The sequence below is a fragment of the Chelonoidis abingdonii genome, chromosome 2 (assembly GCF_003597395.2).
Source record: "Chelonoidis abingdonii isolate Lonesome George chromosome 2, CheloAbing_2.0, whole genome shotgun sequence".
Taxonomy (NCBI): Eukaryota; Metazoa; Chordata; order Testudines; family Testudinidae; genus Chelonoidis; species Chelonoidis abingdonii.
Window position 1 is genome coordinate 34,615,093 of NC_133770.1, and position 19,006 is coordinate 34,634,098.

Consider the following 19,006-nt stretch of genomic DNA (forward strand, 5'->3'; position numbering starts at 1 on the left):
GTGCGCAAAGGCAGCATGCGGAGCCTACCTGACTGCCCAATTATGGGCATGCAGGAGGACACCTGTAACCACTACCCAGAGTCCATTTTCATACATCATGCTCTCCAGGTCCAGGCCCTTGCACCAGTGTGCTGTCACTAGAGCTATCGGACCACTGCCCCCACCAAAGCCAGATGGCTGGTTGTGGAGAGCCAAGCCCATGAAGAGAACCACTACAGAGACATCTACCAGGCTCAACATACAGAATAAGTAGAAAGGGATCAGAAGCGCTTATAGATCTGTGCTTACCGGCTCCTATTGCTACTCCCCATTCGAATTTGCCTCTAGACCATAAGCCAACGCCTCCCTCAATCTCAGCGCCGTCCCGCAGAGGTTCACACTGATGCCAGCCAAGAGGCCCCCTAACAAGGGTCACAGATACAACTTAGGTGAGTGTCCCTATCCGCAACCTACAACGCATGGCAAGGAACCTCCGTAATGCCCAAAACCAAGCTCGAGCCCCACCCCAGTACCTTTATGGGAAAATCTTACATACACCCCTTGGGCACCTCGAAGACTGCCACGAATAGCTTCCCTCGTCACAAGCCACCACTGACAGGCTCCAGTTGTTAGCAGACGAAATGTTATACCATGAGCATAAACAACAAGCTATTATATCTTGGGGAAAACTATCTCAGGCTAGAGTTCATATAGAACCAAACCACGGGATGAGCAAAAGACCACCCCAGGAATTGGCATTCCTTTCCATGGGCTCTTGAGTTCCCAACAACCTCCCAAATACTCCCAAGACTTTCAAAGGTCCAATACTCCCCAAATGGTCGTAGAGTCCAGCATACCCAAAGATCTACCCTCACCCTAAAGTCCCAAAAACAGTTCCTCGGCAAACCCCATTACAAGTCCCTGTCTTCCGGCCATGTCAAGCGCGCAGCCCTCCATTTCTAGATAACAGAGTTCGAGAGGGTCCTGTCTGCAGAGGTCCGTCCTCACCGCCCTGGGGTAGAAAGGGGGCACCTAGTAAACGTGACAGTCAAGGAGCACTTGCCCAGCCTCTCCGTTGTTCTCCTTTCTACCTTCTCCACCTCAAACACTCCAACTCCTAACAGCACTCTACGCGCTCCTCCAGCGTCTCCCGCAAATACTCCACTTCTCAACCCTCCACCAGTGTGCTTCTCGCTTCCTAACCAGCCATCCCGTGATCCTGCTCCATGGCCCATCCCCGGCAAACTGCTCGACTCTTTCCCGGCCTCGCTCGGGGCCACTCTCCAACGTACCACAACTGCCTACGCTCTGCCAGACTAGCTTCCTGTACCTCCACAGGTCTTTCCTGTGATCCGCATTTCCAGCCATGTGCCCCACAAAACTGCTCGGCTCCCTCGCCTCCAGCTGATGTCGTGCCCCAACCAAATAACTGGCCCTCCGCTCCGGCGCTCCTGCCAGGCTGGTTCTGGCTCCACACTATAGCTCAGGCTCCTCCCACTAATGCACAGTTCCCAGTGCTCTCAGCTAGCGAATAATTTATAGCCTCCTTTATGATACTGAGCTTATGATGTAGTGGTACCCCGAGTTGCTGGTACGTGTTCACCATTAGCCGAAAGTCGAGTTCAGTTCCAGTTAACTGTAATCTGAGTATTTCTCACAAGGAGAATCGAACAAGTCGAGGCGTGGCTGATTAGCGTGTGTCCAGTATGCCGTGAGTTGGAGGTGTTGGTCGTGACAGTAGCGCACGTTGGTGGCATTTGTGCCGCGGGTTTTGCGAGAGAGAGTGGTAAGATTGTGGCCAGTTGGATGTGTGCTTCTGGCTCCACCAAAGCCGAAGAGCCGAGGGGGCGCAAGGTCCCGATTTTATAGGGACAGTCCTGTAGTTAGGCCCCTATATAAGACAAGCCTCAACTATTACCCCCTAACCCTTCCTGATTATTTCAGCCTTGCTATCTGGTCACCCCATCAATGCTGAAGGGGCTGCTGTTTGGGGAAATGTAGCCTTGTTCCAAGTTCTGTAATGAACTTGAAAGGAGCAAAACCAAAGGCTGCATAGATAAGCAAGTCAACAATGAAGCAGTCAAGCAATCCTTCCTGCTGAAATAGGTTTTGATGTTCCCACCTGTTAAAATCACTTTCAAGATTCAGTTTTATCACCAGAGTGATTGCATATGCCAGTACAGATGGTCCTTGCCAGTCCATTCAAAGTGATAGGCCAAGATGGGCAGTTTTGTAGGGGTGGGGGAAAGGAACGCTTCCCCCCCCCAATCTTTATTTTGCAGAATGAAAAATGCACCACATGAAGATGGGCATGTCAAGTGGCCTAGCCTACTCATATCTGGAGAGCAACAACTGTGGCATTTACTTGAGCATCAATAAACTACTTGCCATATATAATACAATCTTTGTGCAATTTATCCGTGACACCAAGAGAATGAAATAATTGAGCAAAATGATTACCAATTAACAGGTTTCAAAGTGGCAGCCTTGTTAGTCTGTATCTGCAAAAACAACATGAGTACTTGTGGCACCTTAGAACAGTCTTTTAGCACTAGAAACCAGGAAGCACATACACCAGTCCTCTTCAGATGTAGATGTCTGCTAGGGTACTGTGTATACCATAAGCTTAAAGGGAAGATCTACAGATGCTGCAAGCACAAGGCTCTATGGCTTTAAACCATAGCAGGTTTCCAAAAAACAATTGCACATTTTGAGTAATGCATAATTCCTTTCTTAGGGATGCCAGAAGCTAAAGAGGGCTAATACTCTATACATAATCGCTTTGTCAATTCCTCACCATTGTGTCCTGCTTTGACACCAAGTGGTGGGACCTTCTAACACCTATGGAGGATGAGAAACCCCGGTGGGCCACATCCACACAATATATATACTACTTGTATGGCTCTGAGGATTTCACATGGACCACAACTGTGTGCTGATTGGGCTGCAAGCAGCTCACAGGTTGAGAACCACTGGGTTAGAGCTTGCCCTCCAGCTCAGCTAAGGTGGAGGGAATGTACCCTAGAATAAGCCAGCACCTTATGTATGCGTTTATGGAAAAAAAGATTGACTAAACTAGAAGCCCTTGGGGGAAAAAACATTGTGCAAAGCTCCTCCTCAGCTTCAGAGAAAAATTGAATTGAAGAAGTGCTGGTTAAATGTGAAATATGGCTTGAAAATAGCTTCTTAGACTAGAAGTGCAGTTAAGGGTGGCTATAAGTACTAAGAACAAAGACCTGTAGGAAGAAGTAAATATGAATCTCTTACTATCCAGTTACAAACCAAAATTTGACAACCGTGATAAAGAAACACCGCCTGACCCAATCTCAGACGGGTTGCAGCTGTAGTTTTAGGTTGAATGCCAAGAGATGCGAGTCCGAGACTAGGAAAGAACGAGCAGCGCTTGATGCTCCCGGGCACATTCAGCAGCACAGAAGTAGAGGCTTCCCCAGAGCACGGTTCAGCGAAGCCTGCTCCCGGGTTGGGGTAAACCGGCTACCTCACCACTCCCTTCCCATAGCTACTAGCACAGATCCTACCCTCTCAGACGCTGCTTTCCACCTGGCGTCCCCTGGCTGCAGGTGGGTGGGATAGAGTGGCTTTAAGCACCCAATCCGAGCACCCCTTTTCTTTACCTTTCCCAGCCAATGAAATAGCTGGCTTTGTTGTGGGGTGGGGGGGGGTAGGAACCAGCTCGCGCCATTCCGCGGCCAATCAGGAGATAGCATCCTCCTCCCCCCGTCGGCAGCTCTGGGGCTGGGCGCTCCTCCCCCCGGCAGTTCCCCGCCCCTGAGGGGAGGAGGCCCTGTCCGGCTCAGCCCCCGGCCATTCGAGGCGCGGCGAAGCGGGAGGGGTGGTGGCTGGCTGGCGTGGGATCCTCAGCTAGAGGAGGCTGGAGCCGCGTCTGTTGCGGGCAGAGTGCGGAGGCCTCGCTGTGCTCAGTGCAGGTGAGAGCCGGCGCTGGAGGCCGAGCCCCGCCGGCCGTTGGGCGCTGCCCCGGTTATTGGGCTGGGGGAGTGATGGCGGGAGGGGCTGCGAATGTGGAGCTGGCAAAGGGACTGAGACACCCCCCTCCCCCGCGGGGTTTAAGGGTCTGGGGATGCGCGCGGGGGCTTCCCGCGCGTGGCCCCAGCAAATCGGGTCAGGGACCCGTTTTCGGAGGTGGGGGAGGGAACAGGTGCGTGTGTGGGGACAGAGGGAGGGGCTGCCCCGGGGATGTCCTGAGGCTGGTGGAGGCTCGGGACCGGGGATGCCTGGAGGGGGTCTGTGGGGGTCGCTGGGGCCGGATGCCCGGGGAGAAGAGCGGTGTCGGGGGGCTGGGGACATCTTGGCAAGGAGGTCTGTGCTGGGCTGGTGTGTCTGAGCTGTTTCGTAACGACTTCAGGGTTGATCAGGCTTGTTAGACGTTAGTTTTAATTTTTTGTCCTTATGCCCGTAGCTGTCGGTGGTGGGAAAGTAAGAGAGTCACCTGGCTGAGGAGCTGGGGTGTGCGGGGAAGGAGGCTGCTCCTGTGTAGGCTTTACATAAGTGGAAATCAAGGCAGAGGTGCTTTTACGGCAGCAGACTGGTACTGGTGTACGGGAGGCAATCTATCGCTAAATCTGGATTTTATTTTTGGTGGTAAATGAATGGGAAGAGTGAATCGTCTCAGTGTGGGCTGGTGGGAGGAGACAGGAGGGCTGAGCACCAGGCCCAGTTGTCAGTTTGCTTGCAGGTTAGGGTGAGGAAGCATCCTTTGATTCCTGATTAGCTGCCCATTAAATTAGTATTTCCAGACAGATATGAAAACCTTGTTTGTCAGGGAGCAGATTCCAAGATGTCACCAGTAATTCAACATCAGTTTGTTGACATGAGAAGGCAGATGTTACAAGGAAATGCTCCTGTTAGTATTGAGTAGATTGAATGTTTTGTTAGCACAAAGATTAAATGCTGTTCTACACAGCGAAGTCCATTTTATTTTATACAGTCTTCTTTTTATGAGTGCTTGTTTATCCTTTATTCAAATGATACTTTATATTTTAAAGTGCCCTAATATGGGGAGAGAGTTGTAATTTGAATACTGCACTAATCTTTGTGTATAACATATTCATACCTAGCTCTTATATCTCAGATTTTCATCCATAGATAACAAAGTGCTTTGCACACGAGATTAGTGTCATTTCCTCCATTCTACAGATGAGGAAACTTGAGATACTGGGAAGTGAAGGGAGTTGCCCAAGCTCACCCAGCAGGCCAGTGGTAGAGTCAGGAATAGAGCTCAGGTCTCCTGAGTTCCAATCCAGTGCTCTCTCCACTAGATTGCATTGTCTCTCCATGGCATATGAACTATACATTTTACTCATGTAAGGGGAGGAGTTCCCTTAATTATGAATAGTGCTGCAGCCATTTCTTGTTTTAAAATGTAAGGCACCACTGGGAATAGTTAAGGAGAACTAATTTATAAAAAGTAATGGATGTGAATAAATCATTGAGTAACATCAGACTACATTGCTAAACCCAGGAGACCTATTAACTTTAATTTATAGGTCATTGGTACCATGAGGTATTTCTATGAATTGCTTAAAAATAGCTTAATTCACTTTTGTGAAACAAACTTCTTACGGATAAAATATGTGGACATTAATAAAACATACAGCAGGCAAGTCTTGACAGAGTTTATAAATAAGATTATTCACTTGTTCAGTTGTGTGCAAAGAGCGCAAATTGTGTTTGCTGTGAGAGTTGAAAAGGGTGGCTAGTATACCCAACTTTAATTTTCTATGTTCTCTTTCCTGAAAACATAATTCTACCTTTATTTTAGTTTATAGTCATATCAAAGCATCTCCCTGCATTTCCAGGCTTCTCTTAGGTCAAGCCACAGACTTCTTTAATAGTTCATTTCCTCACCATTTATTCTAAAATGTTTGGGGAAACTTGAATGGCAGTAAGAAAGTATTTTTCTGTCTGGAAAACTTACCACCTTGAACACATCTACTAACTTCACCGTATTCTGATAATGGAGAAAATCAGATATTTTACAAGCCCATTTAAAAATAAAACCCCTTTCTTCAACAAGTAGACTTTTTCCAAGTTCACTAAATGTATGTAATCTGCTTGGTGGTCATCCTCAATTTACATTTTTTAAATCCAATTTGCACTTAAATATTTTTAATAGTTGATTAAAATCCATTGGAACACTTCACTAAAGTCTTAATTACTTGTTCATTTTGTCGTATTTAACAGATAGAACAACAGTTCTTGGAAGGCTCAACTGCTCAAAGTTTTAAATGTCATTTAGTGAGATTTGTGGTTTTATCTTCTAACCCGGTTATCTTGGTAAATGAAGGACCTCCTATCAGAAGGATTTACTTACTGATGTAGCAGCAGGTTGAATAGAAATGTTTGCTGACTATGTGTGTGTCACTTTTAAACTGAGTACAGTAGTTAGAATTTTTGGAGTACATGCAATATAAAGTCATCTGCAGTGTTGCTTTTTGTGCATTGATTTTTTTTTTTATCTGTTGCTTGTCGTATTTGTAGAAGTATTTAGTCATAAATGAAATCTTGTCTGATATAAAGTAACATTTGCTTGTTTTGTTGGCTCAAATTGTCAGAAAGGACACAATATCCCATTTTACTGTAGTTGGGAATTAATTTTAGCGTTGAGCTAAATGATCCTAGTAGGATTGTGCAAAGCCTACCTTCGTTCAGAATGGTTAACTATACCATGTTTGTAGTCTCCAGAAGTTGTCTTAAAGGAACACTTGATTTAAGGCCCTTCACTTTAAGTTTTAATAAAAGAGTTGGTTTTCATTGTTGTTTGACATTTCATTTAAAACTTTTACTCTGATTTAACTTTTCCTTGTTGTCTTCATAAGACAAACATTGTAGCACTGGTGTGGAGTTGAGAATGAGAGTGAAATTGGAGTAATCGGTCTGATCAGAATGAAAATAGTAATCCTCCAGTATAGAGAAAAGTAAACTAGATTTGTCTGAGATTTGAGTCCAAGCTGAACGTGTTCTTTTTTAAAATAAAAATTTGCTTCATATGTACAGGTATAGATAGAGTGCTTTATTTTCTCTAAGGGCATAATGCTAATTCTGGAAACTAGTCTTCATACTCTTCAAGTGTCAAATTTAGATACCAATAATTGGTATTTCAGAAGGACAAAGTGTAAAAACCCGTACTTTTGAATATGAAAACAAGGGCAATAAAGTACATCCATTTAAAAACTTTTTTGCATTTCTGGCAGGTCTTAAAAAATTTACAGAACTCTGGCTATACTAGAGACTATGTGTAGTATCTAGAGGCCATTATGAAAGCTGCAACTCCTCCTTAGCATTGTGCTTGTAAGAACCAGCACACTCCTCTTCCCTGAGTGCCTGGGGGAGGGAGGGTGCTGGCACTGTCACAGGAAACTGCTGAGATACCTATCTCTTCTCTTGACCCTGGCAATTCAGGAGTTGTTTCGGTTTTAGACAATATCTTTTCAATATCTAATCTCTCCCTCCTTTTCTGCTCCCTCCCCACTTGTTTGAAAACCCAGTACCCTCTGCCCCCAGAGTCACTGACTGGCTTGTGGGGAGCAGGGAGCAGCTGAGAACTGTGGGCTCAAGAGGAGGCCCTATAATTCAGGGAGAGGGCAGCCATCCTCTGCACGAGGCTCGCTGTAGAACAGACCTTTGGAAGTATAGCAGGTACTGTTACAATTTGTTCAGAGCAACCTGTATTTGTTTTATTGGCGTATCTTTTTCTTTTCTTTGAAAGTTGCTTCAGTGAATTCATTGTGGCATTTTATGTCACTGGTTTCAGCCAGGCACATGCTGTGTAGCAGCCATGCAACCTTGTACTGGCACAGCAGCATAACTTATTCCTGAGTCCTGGCCTGTAGTACATGTGCTGTTCTGCTCTGTGCCTCTTGAAAACCGTTGCTGTGTAAATGACTGGTCTCTGACTTGGTCGAGGGTGGTCAAGTAGTGGTTGCATTCAGTAGGGGAGGTTTTTGGAGTGAGTGCTTCTTGTGAGAAGAGCTGCTGTAGCTTCAGCAGCGTTCAGGATCTCAACAGGACAGGTATTTCCAGCTGTGGAACATCTCTGTTGCATGTTTATGAGCCAGGTCAGGTGAGAGCCAGTAGGTGCTGAAACTAGAGATGTGTGGGGTGCTACTGCACTCCCTGGCTTATAATGGAAATCACTTCATACAGGGTTTACAGTTTGGCTGTCAACACTCCCACTATAAAAATTGTTCCAGCACCCCGTGAGAGCCAGAGCAGGTTAAACATTTTCCTGCTTCTCTTAGGAGCTCTGCAGGTACCAGAACATAGGATTGGTTTCGGTGAAGATTAGCAGTGTCTCAGACTGACGCCACTTCCTATAAATTACCTCCAAACACTCGTTTTTAATTCACTGCGCCTCAGTTGCATTAGCTATCTTATGACTCTTTCCTCACTTCCCCAGTTGCTACTCTAGCCTTTTGAGGTGTAGTTTTCAGATCCACCCTTCCCAAGTGGAGCGGAGAAGCTTGGTGTCACAAAGGTTCTCTATTCCTAGAAGCGGGGTTTATTTGCTGTGCTAACCTAATTTGGCCTTTCCTACACTAGAGAACTTTGGTGTTGCACTCACTACCACATGAAATACATTGTATGTCAAGACTGCTTACAGTGGTACATAGATGTTCATATTGCAGTTGATACGGCATTTTCTTGGAGCAAGGATAGACACTTACCTTTCACTGACACTACATCATTGCAGTATCAGTACAGACAACCAGCACTGGTATCAATACAATTAGGCTTCTCAGTGCAATGCTCCTGCCAGCCCAGAACATTAGCTCAGTCACCATTTAAATTGGGTGCATGCAGTTATGAGAGTAGTTGAGATTGTATTCTGTGGCTTCAACTCTGTCCATTTCTCTCTCCATGGCTGCTCTCAGTTGCTTCACCTCCAGAGCAGCGTAAAAGGATGCAAGAATAGAATTAAAAATAAGGCCTTATTTAGGACTTAAAAAAAATTCCCCTAAGGAATTAATCTGGAGAGCAAGGGACAGAAATCAAAGGCTGGTTAGCAGACACATGGCCACATACAAGCAAGCACTCCTTCCTCTGTATTTGTTTTATTGTAGTATCTTTTCCTTTTCTTTGAAAGTTGCTTCAGTGAATTCATTGTGGGATTTTATGTCACTGACTTCAGCCAGGCACATTCTGTGCAGCAGCCCCAGCGCTATAAAAAAAACCCCGAGCTCCCAGCGCTGGGGCACTGTTTACACGGGCACTTTACAGCACTGAAACTTGCAGTGCTCAGGGGGGTATTTTTTCACACCCCAGAGTGAGAAAGTTGCAGCACTCTAAAGAGCAAGTATAGACAAGCCCTAAGGAGTCCATCTCCCTCATCAGCATCTCCTACGCTCTATATCAGGGGTTGGTAACCTTTCAGAAGTGGTGTGCCGAGTCTTCCTTTATTCATTCTAATTTAAGGTTTGTGTGCCGGTAATACATTTTAACGTTTTTAGAAGGTCTCTTTCTGTAAGTCTATAATATATAATTGAACTATTGTTGTATGTAAAGTAAATAAGGTTTTTAAAATGTTTAAAAAGCTTCATTTAAAATTAAATTAAAATGCAGAGCCCCCTGGCTCGGTGGCCAGGACCTGAGCAGTGTGAGTGCCACTGAAAATCAGCTCGTGTGCCGCCTTCGGCACCTGTGCCATAGGTTGCCTACCCCTGCTCTATATCATAAAAAGAGAACATAGCTAAGAGGTACATAAAAGCTGATTTGGTGCTCTCTAAGTAGATCCACTTCCACTTAGCACTTCATTGTCCTATCCCTTCAGCCCCTGAGAAGAGGTACGTCCTGCAGGGTCCACATCATATTGCATAATGTTTTTTTTTTTTTTTTTTTTTTTTTAACAGTGGGTACGATAGAGGGACACTGCCTTGATCATATAGGGAGGGTGTGAACTTCCTCTGGGCCTAGCTCCTCCCATCTTTGGATCCTAGGGAGAGGGAAAGCATTAGCTTATTTGCTTTTATTTTGCATCTCAGTAATTTGAAAGAATAGTAGCATTAAAATGAAAAGAGAAATCAAGCTTATTGCTTTTTTGGCACTGGTAATCAAGGTGTTCAGCATAATAAGGGGACCAGAGTCTGAGTCGCTCTGGCAACTGATCAAGGGGAAGCTGCTGATTTTCCATCTCATTTGTTAAGTCTATTCCCTGCCCCTCATGGTGCACGAGCTAGTGCTAGATAGAGTTGCCTGAAGCATCCATTGGAACAAACATTATGTGAATGGGTATAAAAGTACACTGTATAGTAGACATTATGAAGTAATCCACAGTGCTGTAGTGCTTTCAGGACAAGCTGCTTATGGATGGGAAACCACTGTGTGCACCTGAATCAGGATAACTAGTATTGATTAACTATACTGATGCAAGTTGCAATACCACAGTTATTTACTATTTGTATTACAGTAATGCTTGGAGGCTGGAGTGTCACCGCATCCACAGAGGAGGGAGGGAGGCAGTAACAATGGACAGTGAGGCTGAGTCAGTTTCTTCAGTCAGCTGGGCTTTGCTATAACATTTGTCTTGTACACTACATAATACAAAGGGGTTGAGTAAATGAATTCAATATATAGTTTAAACTTTGTTATTCAGTATCACTAAGAAAAGGTAGGTTGTTCAGCAATCTGTAACAAATAGATAGTTGTGTACACAAATTGCTGTGACTTTAGAGTTGAGAGTGTGGAGCAATTTAAAAGCCAAGAAATAACCACTTGATGTATTGATTACAGGGTTTCCCCTTAAATCCTTGGAAAACATTCCAGCTCTTTTATGCCAAATGTATAACTGTTTCTGGATAACTGTAAGTGCACTATACTAATTCTACTGTTTTCAAAACTATCCCCTGACTTTCCACAAGTGGAGCATGGCGTTACCTGCTGTTGGCAGGGAACTGAGCAGTTACACAAGTACAAAATGAAGTGTCCTAGAGGCTTTATCTTTCCCAGTGGAGGAAGGCTTTCACATGAGAAGTTTTCAGTCAAGATTTATATCTTACTATGTGTGCTAGTGTTAAAAGCAAGCATATGAAATCTTGTTAATGTTTTGACTATATGCCTGTCTTGAGTGATTTCACTGAGAAGCTGAAACCTCTATTCAGCGTTCAGTTAGCTGATGTGTAGTTCTGCATTTAACCAGAGTGATGACATGTAGAGTCTTATGGGACAAAATTGGGCCTGGGTGGTTTTTAGATACATTTAAAATCTAGGCACTTTAAAGAGTCTCTCCAGCAAACAAGAGTTTCCCTAAGTTTTCATACTTCTTTGAGAAGGGGAAAGCCATCCTTTTATTTCTCGGTGCTTAAAAAAAACATGATTTAAATAGCGTAAATTAGAGCTCTGTAGGTTCTTTATTGGTATGAAAAGGAAAAAAAATGTTTATCGAGTATTATCAACTCTCAGGTTAGGACAGATGTCACAATAGTATTGGGCTTTTCTGTGTTTATTTCAGGCTCAGATGATTGACTTTTATGCATGTTCTCCCTTTGGTGGTATTGTCAACCCATGTTGAATGCTGAGAGTAAGTTAATCTTCCAGATAAATTGATTTCTTGATAACTACCTCCTGAACCATTGCTTTCTGATAACACAGGATTGGATCCAAATTTCTTTATTAATCTATTGTAAGGCTCTAAACATAACATTATGGATTAGTATTGTCAACTGTTTTAATTGTCTTAAACATTTGTTTAAAGTATCACAGATGCTTTATCTCATGAGTTATGATGCAGTCCCTGACATGTTAAACTTGCAATGGTCATGATAGAACATGTTGCAGTGGGGGACACTCCCATTTTTATGGTACAAAGTTCCTCAAAAAAGGAAATGTCAACTACATCAACATCTGCAGTATATCATATTGCAGTCTGCCATCATTATGCTAATACTAAAAACTGTAGTATGAAAATATTCATTACAGTGCCTTCCCTACAGAATTGTTTTAGAACTATTTGTCTTCAGATTTGCCAGTGTGTCAATTCAGTTTTACCTAAAGAGATTACAGAAGTTTTCCTGCATTCATAATAAACCGTTTTCTGTACTGATCTCCGCTTCTAAAACTGAAGTCATTCCAAATGGAATGGAGTTCCACGTGGATCTCAAACACACGGAACTACCGTTTAATAAGTTATATTATTCACACAGCATTATTATATAGTCCACAGGTGGCCAAACCATGGCTCGTGAGCCACATACAGCTCTTTTACAGTTAAATTGTGGCTCACGGAGCTCTCCACATCCTCCCCACCCATTCTCTGCCTACCAGACTGTAGGGGGGGAATTTGGGTCTTCTGCCCTGCTGCAGTGTGGTGAGGCTAGGGACTTCTGCCAGAGATGAGTGTTGCCTGCTGAGGGGGCATAAGTTAAAGGTTCCCCCCAACAGCCTGAGTCATGATTCCCCTTGCCCGCGCCCCCCCCCCCCCAACTTACCGGTAGTGGCCCCATGCAGCTCCCAGCTCTTAGCTTTACATGGAGAGGCAGTGGAAAACACCTGGAAGTTACAGGGAGGGGCTGCTGCTTTAGGCTTGTGGGGAGAGGCACCAGGAAAAGCAGCGGTTTTCCTTGCAGTTCCCAGCTGTTTGCCATTGCCTCTCCCCACAGCCAGCTGTAGTTCCCAGCTTTCTGGCTCCAGCAGCTGCCGTGTAGGGAGGGAGCCCGGCAGCACCATGTGACCAGGTGGGCCCAGCAAACCCTGGCAAAAATCGGGGGAGGCATGTGACCTCCCTCACCCCCTCCCCACACACACATTCTGCAATCTCTGGCTTCTGCCCAGTGTGGTGGAGAGTCTCAGGGCTTCAGCTCCATGGGGTGTGCCTGCCAAGGCTTGAGCCTTCAGCAGGAACAGGCTGAAGTCCTGAGCCCCAGCAGGCACGTCCCAACTCTCAAACTTCTGAAGATTGTCGTATGCGGCTCAAAGGGTCATAAGTTTGACCACTCCTGTTGTATGTCATGAATAATACCTAAAAAAACAGACTTAACACTTGGCTAGTTATATACTAAATACAGCAGATTATAAATATTCTGCGGCGTTCACATGCACAAATGAGAAACAGCAATTTACAAAATAGTATTAAACTGCAGACACGCAGATAATAAAACATTGCTCTTTTCACCACTTTGTCTTTATGTTGTATATTGACTTAGGGTTTGGCTACACTTGCAGATGTGCAGCGCTGAGAATTAAAGCTGTCTTCATACAGCTGTGTAGGGAAAGCGCTGGAGTGTGGACACACTGACAGCTACCAGCGCTGCAGTGTGGCCACATTTGCTGCATTTGCAGTGGTGTTGGGAGTGGTGCATTATGGGCAGCTATCCCACAGAGCACCTCATCCCATTTTGGCGCCGTGGGTTGTGGGAAGGGGGCGGAGGGGGCGGGTCATTCTGCTTCCTGTCCCAACGCCCCGTGATGTATCGCTTCACATCTTAGCAATCCCTGTTTTTCTGTCCACGTTTGGCGCCATCTTGACTCTCTCAGCGGTTTCTGTGCAGCGCGATTTCTGTAGGAAATGGAGCCTGAACTGCTTAGGAGTATGCTGATGAGTCTTGCCAGCACATCACGTTTGGCAGTTGAGCTACTCCTTAAGATCCAAAGTGATGAGGAGTCCGACGATGATAGTGAGTCACCTGATGCGTATGACACTAAATTGCTTCTGGCATTCACGGAAATCGTCAGCATTGTGGAACGCCGCTTTTGGGCTCAGGAAACAAGCACTGAGTAGTGGGATCACATCGTCATGGAAGTCTGGGTTGACGAGCAGTGGCTGCAGAACTTTCGGATGAGAAAAGCCACTTTCATGGGACTGTGTGAGGAGCTCGCCCCCACCCTGCGGTGCAAGGACACAAGATTGAGAGCTGCCCTGCCGATGGAGAAGCGGGTGGGTATTGCAGTCTGGAAGCTGGCAACTCCAGACAGCAACCGATCGGTCGGGAACCAGTTTGGAGTGGGAAAGTCGACTGTTGGAATCGTGTTGATGAAAGTTTGCAGGGACATTAATCGCATCCTGCTAAGAAGAACCGTGACTCTGGGGAACGTGCAGGACATTGTGGATGGCTTTGCACAAATGGGTTTCCCTAACTGTGGAGGGGCGATAGATGGGACGCATATTCCTGTTCTGGCACCGCCCCACCTAGCATCTGAGTACGTTAATCGGAAGGGATATTTCTCTATGGTTCTCCAGGCGCTTGTGGATCACCGTGGGCATTTCATTGACATTAACACAGACTGGCCTGGAAAGGTGCATGATGCACGCATCTTTCGGAACACTGGCCTATTTGGGAAGCTGCAGGCAGGGACTTTTTTCCCAGACCAGAAGATCACAGTAGCGGACGTCGAAATGCCCATTGTGATCCTTGGAGACACCGCTTACCTGTTAATGCCTTGACTCATGAAACCGTATACAGGGAAGCTTGACAGGAGCAAGGACCGGTTCAACTACAGACTGAGCCGGTGCCGAATGACTGTGGAGTGTGCATTTGGCCGTTTAAAGGAGCGCTGGCGATCTCTGTATGGGAAGCTAGACTTGGGGAAAGCAGCATCCCCGCAGTTATATCCGCGTGCTGTACCCTCCATAATATTTGTGAAGGGAAGGGTGAAAGATTAAGTCAGGCATGGACCTCTGAGGTTCAGCGCCTGGAGGCTGAATTTGCACAGCCAGAGATCAGGGCTACTAGAGAGGCCCACCATAGGGCTGCAAGGATTAGGGATGCTTTGAGGGAGGAATTTGAGACTGAAAACCACTCCCATGCAAGGCACCAAACATTACTGTTGAAGTGCAGTGGTTACAATGTTAGTAGGAATCTGTGTTTCCTAAGCTGATTTGCAGTGCCTGTTTCTTTCCTGGGCTAAGGTATCTTTGACTTTCTGCAATAATAGAGACTGTTTTCAAAGCCAAGAATTCATTTATTGAAAAGAAAATAACTTTATTGACAGACACACAACATTTTGGGAACCTAAAAGGGCAGGGGGGTGGGGTGGGGAACTGTACAGTCACAGGTTTGAATATGTCCTGTCTGGAGTGCTGTGCAATGACTGCTGCACTTCAGGATGCCTATACTGCATGGTGATGGGGGTTGAGTGCAGAGGGTAAGGGTCGTAGTTCTCAGGGCTGGTTGGTGAACATACAGGTGTTGGAGGCAGCTGGTGGTGGTAAGAACCTGGATGCTGGGGAAGGGGGTTTTGAGCTGACATTGGGGCACAAGGGAAAGAGCTTTGGGATGGGGGTAGGGGAGGGGCAGCGTGGTAGTGCTCTGCCTGCATGACTATGAGCGCCTGGATAGAGTCTGCTTGGAGCGCCAGGATGCTTATCAGCTGCTATGTGCTTTTCTTCCTGGCCGCTGCGTTTTTCTGACAGATCCTGCTTTCCCTTTCTCTCCAGTCATGCACTTTTTGATTTTGTGACAGAGTGATCCATAACTGCTTGCACATGTCGTCTTTGCTTTTTCGCAGCTTTTTCTGGAGGTTTTGGAGTCTTTGAGCTGTTGATAACACGGGCAGCCAAGATCTCAAGGTTGCTTGTGGAAAGACGAAGGCAACACTTAACAGAGGCAGCATTGTTTATATCAGACGGTTATTCTCACACAGTGAAGGAGTTTACAGTCTTCACAATAGCATAGTTTTCCCATACCAAAGAGAGCGCACATACCCCACAGGAGCCCCAAAATGGGGAGTAAGGGGGACTGATTGCTTCAAGGCTGTACAGTCCTTGGGGTTTCTGTGCGTTGGGGAAAGCAAACCGCTGCAGGGGGCATCTACACTGAACACTCTTCCAACATTTTCCACAGGAGTTGATCCTGGAAGATATGTCACTGCTGCAGGTCACCTGGGAAGAGCGGAAGGGTCTTCTACAGCAATGCGGATTCTGCCCTGGCCCCTATGCAGCTTGCCTGTGTCTTGCAATGGTCCCCCCACCCCTCGCGGTACAGTGGCATGGGTGCATTAGCCTGACTGGTACAAGGACCACAGTGGCTTTCCCAGTAAACTTGCGCAAGCACATTGCCCAGGCTATTCCACATCTAGGCATGCATGCAGCCCTAACCCTCCCTCCTCTCCCGAAAAATTTCCATCCTGAAAATAAAAGCCGCTTACCGGGAATGCGCTCCTCTGTTTGTCCTCCACTAAGTACCTGCTGCTACGACTGGCTACCTTCCTCCTGGCTTGAGAAGAGCTCCTGGCTGCATGCCTCCAGGGACTCCAGGGTGTCTCCCCCTCACTCTCGGTTTCCTCCTCCCCCACTCCTCGCCCCCTGCACTGAAGTGTCCATTGTGGTCCTCCAACTGGCGGTGGGGTCACCCCCAAGTATCGCGTCCAGCTCTTTATAAAAACGGCAGGTTGTGGGGTCAGTGCTGGAGCGGCGGTTTCCCTCGTGGGCTTTGCAATAGGAACTCCGCAGCTCCTTCACTTTAACCCTGCACTGCAGCGTGTCCTGGTCATGGCCCCTTTCCAGCATGGCCCTTGATATCTGCCCATAGGTATTGTAATTCGTACTGCTGGAGTGCAGCTGGGACTGCACAGCTTCCTCCCCCCAAACACTGATGAGGTCCAGCAACTCTCCATTGCTACATGCTGGGGCTTATTTGGTGTGTGGAGTTATGGTCACCTGGAAAGATTCACTGATTGCACTCCACACCTGGCTGAGCAAACAGGAAGGGGATTTTTAAAATTCCTGGGGCATTTAAAGGGCGGATCACCTATGGCCAGGGCAGTAGAGTTTGAACTGATGAGCAGAGTGGCTGAACAGGCATTCTGGGATACCTCCGAATACCTCTGGAGGCCAATAGCAGCGCTTTGTGACACACTCGCGCAGCGCAACTGCGCACCACGCTGCATCATATCCCAGCCGAAGGGATAACAGCCACAAGTGTGGACGGTGATTGATTGCAGCACTGTAAAACACCACCACGCTGCAATCCACCTGTCAAACAAATTTAGCTCTGACATAGTTTGCGGACCTCAACTCCAATCCTGTTCACCCAGGGAGCTTACCAGATGGGTTCATATATTTTATCTACGACAAGAAATTCATAAAACGTGTTTTTTGAAATATGGACTCAGTTGTAAGAAGCTAATGTAAGCTGTGTTTAATTGTCAGTTCCATCAGGTTACGAAAAATGCATAACTAGATCTGACAATTCCCCTTTTTCCCTAATAGATCAGTCTATTCCCTGTCAATTCTTCCCATCCAGCCTCACCTCTGCTCCTGGGATTCTTCACACCCCCAGAGGTGGAAGTTGGAGCCTCAGGAGGGTCTCCAGCCCACTCTCCCCTTCTCAGGCTCAGGGTGGCAGCCTGAAGTGCTCCTCCCTCCTCTTTCCTTTCCTCTTCCGAGGCACCACATGCTGCAGGGAGGGAGAGGAGAGGGCGCAGAGGAGCTGTCCCCGCCCACAGGGTGGAGTGGCTATCCCCTGAGCTGTCTCTCTCTTCCCCCCCCCCCCATCCTTCTAAATAGGGGAGGGAGGAGGGGCAGGAGAGGACAGAGCACACTGTCGTGTTCCCTGCAGCAGCTGTGGTTGGGAACCGCTGTTTGACTGGTGCCTAGATCTGGGCAAATTTCCTTGATGCTGCTAACACGGCGCTGCTTACCCTCAGACCATCAACTATGAAGAGTGTATACAAGTCAGGCTCGGGGGTGGGGGGGGCAGGGAAAGGGAAGGTAGAGAAACTGCAGAACAAGAAGCAGGGAAAAGAACTCTAGAATATTTTGGATGGAAACCAGGGCATGGTGAAGGAGAGAAAGATGATGGTAATTCTTTGAGATCTGTATCTGTGAGAGGAGGAAGAATATTTAGAGGGTAAGGAGGATGAACATGAATCGCCTCATTTTTCTGTCAAGAACCTTCTTTCACATGCAGGGCCTGTAAAACAGGGTGACGTAAACAGATTTGTGCTTCGTAACTGCAGGAGAAAAATCCACCCAGAAAGCAATACCTAAGGAAAGTAGTTTCCCTGTGTGCTTCTTTCCTATAGTTTTTGAAATGGAGAAAAAATTGAACTGGATAATAGTGATGTGGCATACTGTTTATTGCATTCCATATTGACTTTTCCCCAGGATGCAGCAACTCAAGGTGTTCTTCCTATCTTAGTCCCGCTAACTGGGTGGACTGTGGATCATAGGTGCATGAGTGGCAGGTGTAATACACCAGGGAGGATAAACCTCCCCTGGTGCAGCCACCACCAACCTGCCACTGGATGCCTGGGCCATGGTGGCCCTGCCTGCGCTCCGTCTCTTTCCCCTCCTTGCTCCGTCCCTTCCCTGAGGCCCCCGTCACTGCCTGGTGAGTCCCTTCTCACTCCTGTCCTCCACTCTATTGCTCCTCTCCTTCACCGTCCTCTCCTGCGAGACCCTATCGTTCATCGCATCCATCCTCAGCCCCCCATCCTTGTGAGCAGGGTGGAGGAGGGGAGAGACATGGCAAGGGGTGGCGGGGGCTGGGTCCAGACAGAGGTGGAATGTGGGCAGGGCTGCAGGTGGAAGAGGCAGGACAGGGAGTTGGCCTCCCTGAGGGAAGCTTCATCCGCCTACCATGCACAGCTGTGTAAACAAAACCCGACAATGGAAAAAGCAATGCACATGTAATATGGTATGTGAAATGGATGAATGCAAGAAGAAGATTAAAAGATGATAAAACCATCCACTCATTACTGAAGACAAATTTTGCAAATGAAAAAGAAAAGTGGAAGGAAACTCTGAAACACATTTTAGATGTTTTATTTCTTGAAGAATGAGGATTAGTTTTCTGTTGCTTGAGTGGCAAGCTGGGTGATAAATCCAATGGCAATTTCTTGGCTGTTACTGAGCTGTTAGCCAAGTATGATTGGATTTTGGGTAATCATGCTGATGATGTGAAAAAGGCACAGGCGCAACATCAGAGAGTTCAAATGCGCTATTTATCACCTCAGCCAAAATTAATTTATTCAAGAATGCACAGGGAAAGGTGTGAAAACAGTCTGAGGTGAAGCTGAAGAGGCCAACTACTTCTCAGTAATTTCTGATGCATCC

The 19,006-nt window shown here is 46.6% G+C and overlaps 1 protein-coding gene across 6 annotated transcripts in view; it reads left to right on the forward strand.

The window, feature by feature from the left end:
• Positions 1 to 3,830: 3,830 nt before the first annotated feature.
• MPP7 (MAGUK p55 scaffold protein 7) overlaps positions 3,831 to 19,006 on the forward strand; it is a 354,373-nt gene continuing 339,197 nt past the window's right edge. For 4 of the 6 annotated variants that reach the window (XM_075062266.1, XM_075062271.1, XM_075062268.1 and 1 more), the window contains exon 1: positions 3,831 to 3,926. The gene's annotated coding sequence lies outside the window, so the exon portion shown is untranslated. Of the gene's footprint in view, positions 3,927 to 11,464; positions 11,534 to 19,006 lie in introns of all 6 variants that reach the window. The other 2 variants (XM_075062267.1, XM_075062269.1) reach the window with 1 other exon arrangement.